Here is a 6,782-nt window from a genome sequence, read left to right as displayed (position 1 = left end):
GGGGACCACAGGGTTCTGTATTGGGCCCCTACTATTTAATATATTTATTAATGATCTAGTGGATGGCTTACACAGTAAAATATCAGTATTGGCAGATGATACAAAACTATGTAAGGTCGTTAACACAAAGGAGGACAGTTTGCAACTACAGACAGACTTCAGTAAATTGGAGAATTGGGCTGAAAAATGGCAAATGAGGTTTAACACAGGTAAGTGTAAGGTTCTGCACATGGAAGGAGAAACAGAGGCTACAATTACTTACTAAATGGGAAACTGCTGGGGAAATCAGACATGGAAAAAGACTTCGGCATCATAGTCAATAAGAAGCTAAATTGGAGTGCCCAGTGTCAGGCAGCTGCCACCAAAGCAAATAGGGTCATGGGATGCATTAGAAGAGGTCTGGGGACACGAGACGAAAACATAATTCTCCCTCTGTACAAATCACTCGTCAGACCACACTTGGAGGATTGTGTGCAATTTTGGACGCCGGTGCTCAAGAAAGACATTACTGAACTTGAAAGGGTTCAAAGGCGGGCTACTAAAATGATAAATGGAGTTGGTTCACTACAATAACCAGAAAGGTTATCAAAATTAGGTCTATTTACTCTAGAAAAGAGAAGACTTAGGGGAGACCTAATATATATGTACAAGTATATCAGAGGGCAATACAGAGATCTCTCCAGTGAACTGTTTGTACCAAGGACTGTGACAAGATCAAGGGGGCATTCTCTTCGTTTGGAGGAAAGACAATTTCTGCACCAGCATAGAAGAGGGTTCTTCACGGTAAGAGCAGTGAGGCTCTGGAATTCTCTTCCTGAGGAAGTGGTGATGGCCAACTCACTGAATGAATGTAAGAAAGGAATGGAGGCTTTTCTTGTGAGTAACAGTATAGAAGGTTACGAATAACAGGATATTATAGGTAGATGGTTGACCCAGCTTTGGGGAAGGAACTTTTTTCCCTATGGAGAAAATTGGCTTCTACTCTGTGGGTTTTTTGCCTTCCCCAGGATCAACAATGCAGAACAGCTGCACTAAAAATAGGCTGAACTAGATGGACATAAGGTCTTCCTTCAGCCTTCAAAACTATGCAACTATGTAACTATGTTGCTTGTGCGACTGTGAGCAGCCTACGTGGCATATTCCATGGGTGCAGCATCTCTAGACTTGTCTCCCATCGAGTGTGTTTGGAACATCATTGGTCTGTGATTACACAGGAGCTGCCAGCAGTGGATCTTAATGATTTGCTCAAGTGCATTCAGCGTCACACAGCATTCCTACTACAGTTATTAAAGTGATTCTCCAAGAAATTTAAAAAATAAAATACATTTAAGTATTTAGAAATTTTAGTGAATACCTTTATTTAACAAAAGGGAAAGCTTTAGTTCGTGCACTGTCAGAATGTTAAATATGAGAGTTGCCATCTATAGCAGCCGTCCCAGTTGTGATGTAGTGAGACGGGTTGCGTTAGGACATCTGCTCGAGACAGCTGTTGGGTTTACCTTTCTAAGCATATGCAGCAGTGTAAGGGGATGTTTAGCTGCAGGTATGTACCATTTTATAATGACAGGTTCCGTTTAAAATGTGCCAAATTTATGTTATTGCTTCATACTTGTTGGTAAATTTAGTGCATCTTTAGACTGTCACACTAAGGTCCCGAATATACATTAGATGGCCGTTGTAAAGTAAAACTTGGCTCCTCCTCTGTTACTTGTGAGAAAGCTGCTGGCAGACATTTTTGGCGGCAGCTTATCTCAGGGAGAACAAAAGGATCAGCCATTAGAAATTCAACATCATTAGCCATCATACACATTAGATTGGATTTTACCAACTTTAGTCTAATATATATGAGGCACTAGCGGACACGGCCAGAAGAGGGCCCCTGAGCAAGAACAATATATGGGCCCTTTGCAGTCCAATAACTCATTACTGTATAATGCACATTTCCACTTATTGTCAGTAAGCCATAATCATCAACATTAATAGAAATAAACACATGAAATAGATCACTCTGTGTGTAATGACTCTATAGAATAGAGTCACTTTTTGCATTGAAGAACTGAAATAAATTAACTTTTGGATGATATTCTAATTTTGTGAGAAGCTCCTGTATATGAATTTATGACCTAAAAAGACACAGGGTGCTCCATCCCTTTTGGGCCAGATCGTTCAGTGAAACTATACTAATGGGGTTACGTTTGAACACAGAAGGAATAGCTCTATAAATTTTGGGGTCCATTTCCTCACCTCTCACTACTAAGTTCTAAAAATTTGTCCTAAAAATTATATGAAAAATTGAAATTTTAGTTTGAACTAAATCCTTTAACAAAATGTGGCTCAAAAGACTCATTAAACCCATCAATGAATTCTTTAGGGCAGGGTTCCCCAACTCCAGTCCTCAAGGCCCACCCGCAGATCATATTTTCAGGATTTCCTTAGTATTGCTCAGGTGATAATTGCTTCACCTGTGCAATACAAAGGAAATCCTGAAAACATGATCTGTTGGTGGGCCTTGAGGACTGGAGTTGGGGAACCCTGCTTTAGGGGGTGCAGTTTATAAAATGGGGTCTGTTGTGGGGTTCCTGCTGTTTTGACATGTCAAGAACTCTATTTCAGGCATATTTGTGTGCCAAAATTCAAAAAGTACTCCTTCCATTCCGAGCCCTGCCGTTGGTCCAAACAGGGTTTTTTGACCACATGTGGAGTATTACCACTCTCAGAAGAAAGTGGCTAACAAACTGAGTTGTCCATTTGTTTATGTTAACTCTTGCAAAAGTGAAAAAATTGGGGCTAAGAAAAAACATTTTTGTGAAAAAATTGAAATATTTCTATATGACGCCCTAATATTATCACATTACATTTTTTACCTGTGGGTTCAAAATCCTCACTATACTCCTGGATAAAATCTTTAAGGGGTGTATTTTCCAAAATGGAGTCAGTTGTGGGAGGATTTCCACTATTTAGGCGCATCAGGGGATCTCCAAACGCAACACGTCCGCTAATGATAACTGCAAAGTCTGCGTTGCATAAATTGAATGGTTCTCCTTCCTTTCCGAGCTTTGCCGTGCGCCCAAACAATAGTTTACCACCACATATGGGGTACCGGCGTATTCAGGAGAAATTGCCCAACAAACTGTATGGTGCATTTTCTCCTGTTACCCTTATGAGAATACAAAATATGGGGCTAAAGTAACATTTTTTGAGGGGAAAAATTTAAAATGTTCATTTTTTTCCATTCACAATCCATTAGTTCCTGTGAAGCACCTGAAGGGTTAATAGATGTCTTAATTGTGGTTTTAAGCACTTTGAGGGGTGAAGTTTTTAGAATAGTGTCAATTTGGGGTATTTTCTGCCGTATAAATCCTTCAAAGTCACTTCAAATCTGAGGTGGTCTAAAAAAAAAAAAAGGGATTTGTAAATTTTGTTGGAAATGTTATTTATTAACTATTTTGTGTGATATGATTGTCTGGGTTAAGGGCGTAAAAATTAAAAGTTTGAAAATAGCAAGGTTTTCAAATTTTTCACCAAATTTCCATTATTTATTTATTTATTATTTTTAAAATAATTGCAAGTCCTCCTATCACAGAACTTTTACCACCATCATGACGTTCCAGAGTTATTACCTCATAAAATGACACTGGTCAGGTCTTAAAATTAAAGGCCCGGTATTTAAAGTACAAAGTGGTTTGGTCCTTAAGGGGTTAAACTGTACTGTCGATTTATTTTTTAAATTATTGAAAAATAGTATTAAAAATTTATTAATTTTTATTACAACATTGTTGTACTTTGTTTCCTGGCACACTTTTACTTTTTCAGTTGCGTACTTCCTCTTTGGCAGAAATCTTGGAAGTTTTCTTTTCGTGTATTCTGTTGTAGAAGTGTTTTTATGAGCTTTGTATTGTGAATGTAACTTCAAATTTTGGTCCAAATTTTATGGTTTGGATCTGAAACTACAAGCTTTAATTTAGGAATATATTATTATATATTTACATTATTTTCATAGATATTAAACTGTCTTTAAAAAAGCCAACATCAAATAACAAATAAAGGGAGCGTGTTTTCGGAAGATTGATTAAATCAGTTTGTTTTTTTTACTTTAACCCCTTCACTACCAAGGGTGGTTTGCACGTTAACTCCCGGGCCAATTTTTACAATTCTGACCACTGTCCCTTTATGAGGTCATAACTCTGAAACGCTTCCATGGATCCCGGTGATTCTGACATTGTTTTCTCGTGACATATTGCAGTTTTTATTTTCCCAAGGGTAACAGGACCCTAAAAGTTATTCTGCAATTTGTCCTGAGTACGCTGATACCCCATATGTGGGTGTAAATGACTATTTGGGCGCATGGCAGAGCTCGGAAGGGAAGCAGCGCCATTTGACTTTTTTGGCTGGAATTGAGATCGGACACCATGTCGCGTTTGGAAAGCCCCTGATGTACCAAAACAGTGGAAACCCCCCACAAATGACACCATTTTGGAAACTAGACCCCCCAAGGAACATATCTAGCTGTGTGGTGAGAACTTTGAACCCCCAAGTGCTTCACAGAAGTTTATAACGCCCAGGCGTGAAAATAAAAAAAAATTTTTTTTCCACAAAAATGATATTTTTGCCCCAAAATTTTTATTTTCCTAAGGGCAACAGGAGAAATAGGACCCCAAAAGTTGTTTTGCAAATTGTCCTGAGTAGGCTGATACCCCATATGTGGGGGTAAAACACTGTTTGGGTGCATGGCAGAGCTTGGTAGGGAAGGAGCACCATTTGACTTTTTCAACGCAGAATTGGCTGGAATTGAGATCAGACGCCATGTTGCATTTGGAGAGCACCTGATGTGCGCAAATAGTGGAAACCCCCAATTCTAACCCTAACCCTAGCCCTAACCCTAGCCCTAGCCCTAATGGAAATAAATACATTTTTTAAATTTTATTATTTTTCCCTAACTAAGGGGGTGATGACGGGGGGTTTGATTTACTATTTATGCCGGTTTTTATGTTTGGCGGCTGTCGCACGCTAAAAGACACTTTTTATTGTAAAAATTGTTTTTGCATCACCACATATTGATAGCTATAATTTTTCCATATTTTGACCCACCGAGTCATGTGAGGTCTTATTTTTTGCGGGACGAGTTGACGCTTTTATTGGTATCATGTTCGGGCACGTGACATTTTTTGATCGCTTTTTATTTCGTTTTTTGGGACGCAGAATTTACAAAAACCAGCGTTTCATGAATTTCTTTTGGGTGGTGCGTTTACGCCGTTCTGGGTGTGGTAAAATTTATAATGCGGTTTTATTCTTCGGGTCAGTACGGTTACAGCGATACCTCATTTAGGTTTTTTTTATGTTTTGGCGCTTTTATGCAATGAAAACAATTTTATATAAAAAATAATTATTTTTGCATCACTTTATTCTGCGAGCTATAACTTTTTTATTTTTTCTCTGATGATGCTGTATGGCGGCTCGTTTTTTACGGGACAAGATGACGTTTTCAGCGGTACCATGGATATTTATATGCGTCTTTTTGTTCGCGCGTTATTGCACTTTATGTTCGGCGGTATGATAATAAATCATTATTTTTTGCTTCGTTTTTTATTTTTTAAGGGGTTCGCTTAAGGGTTAACTATTGGGACAGTTTTATAGGGCGGGTTGTTACGGACGCGGCGATACCAAATATGTGTACTTTTATTGTTGTTTTTTTTTTTATTTCCAAAAAATGAATTTATTGGGGAATATTTTTTTTTTTTAATTTATTTAGCGATTTTTTTAAAATTATTTTTACACTTTTTTTTTTTTTTTCTTTTTTTACTTTATTACAATGTCCCAGGGGGGACATAACTGTCCTGTGATATATCGCTGATCTGTCACATCACAGATCACTGTGACAGATCAGCGATCTGTCACAGGCACTGCACAGGCTTCCTCATGCCTGCGCTTTGCAGGCACTGAGGAAGCCAGCTTCCTGCAGGCCCCCGAAGGCCCCCGTCGCCATATTGGATCCGGGGACCTGCAGGAAAGGAGCCCCCCGCAGCAGCGCTGCACATTGCGCTGCTGTGGGGGGCTCAGGGAAGCACGGAGGGAGCCCCCTCCCTGCCGATGCTTCCCTTTAACCCCCGGTACACCGCGATCGTGTCCGTGATCGCCCCTGACACATTGTGCCGGGTGTCAGCTATGATAATTAGCTGACACTCGGCCGCGATCAGCGGCGCTCACCACGTGGGCGCCGCTGATCGCGGTGACGTAATATTCCATCCATGGTAATTATGGTCACATGGACGGAATATTACGTCAGTTGTAGGTAAGGGGTTAAGGGTATGTGCACACGTTCAGGAATTGGCAGCGCTTTGGACGCAGCTCATGTCCGCTCCGTCCAAAGCGCTGCCGGCTTTTGAACGCAGGTGAATCCACATGTGTTCATTGAACCGTGAGGAATCACCGCGCCCAATACATTGTACGGGTGAAATTTATCTTGCGGAGAGTGAGCGTCTCCGCAAGATGAAAAGACATGCTGCGGTCTGGAGAGACGCGCCGCATGTCTGTCTCCACCTGGGCACGCATAGTGGGCATGGAAGAAATCCCATCCACTATGATGTAACAAGTGGATCAAGTACGCAGCCCCCAACAAGGAGTGTTTACTGATCTTGTGCACATACAGTATATTAAAAGTATTTTTTAAATATTTGATTATAATTTTCTTTCCATTTTCCATATCAATCTTTATATTAAAAAAAATTTGAAATCTTTCAATTTGCACAACAGCCGCTAGGCCTAATACTAGACTTATGCTTCCT

Source organism: Dendrobates tinctorius, unplaced genomic scaffold (assembly GCF_039654945.1).
Source record: "Dendrobates tinctorius isolate UK_male_01 unplaced genomic scaffold, ASM3965494v1 ptg000143l, whole genome shotgun sequence".
Taxonomy (NCBI): Eukaryota; Metazoa; Chordata; class Amphibia; order Anura; family Dendrobatidae; genus Dendrobates; species Dendrobates tinctorius.
Note: the sequence above shows the minus strand (reverse complement) of the source record.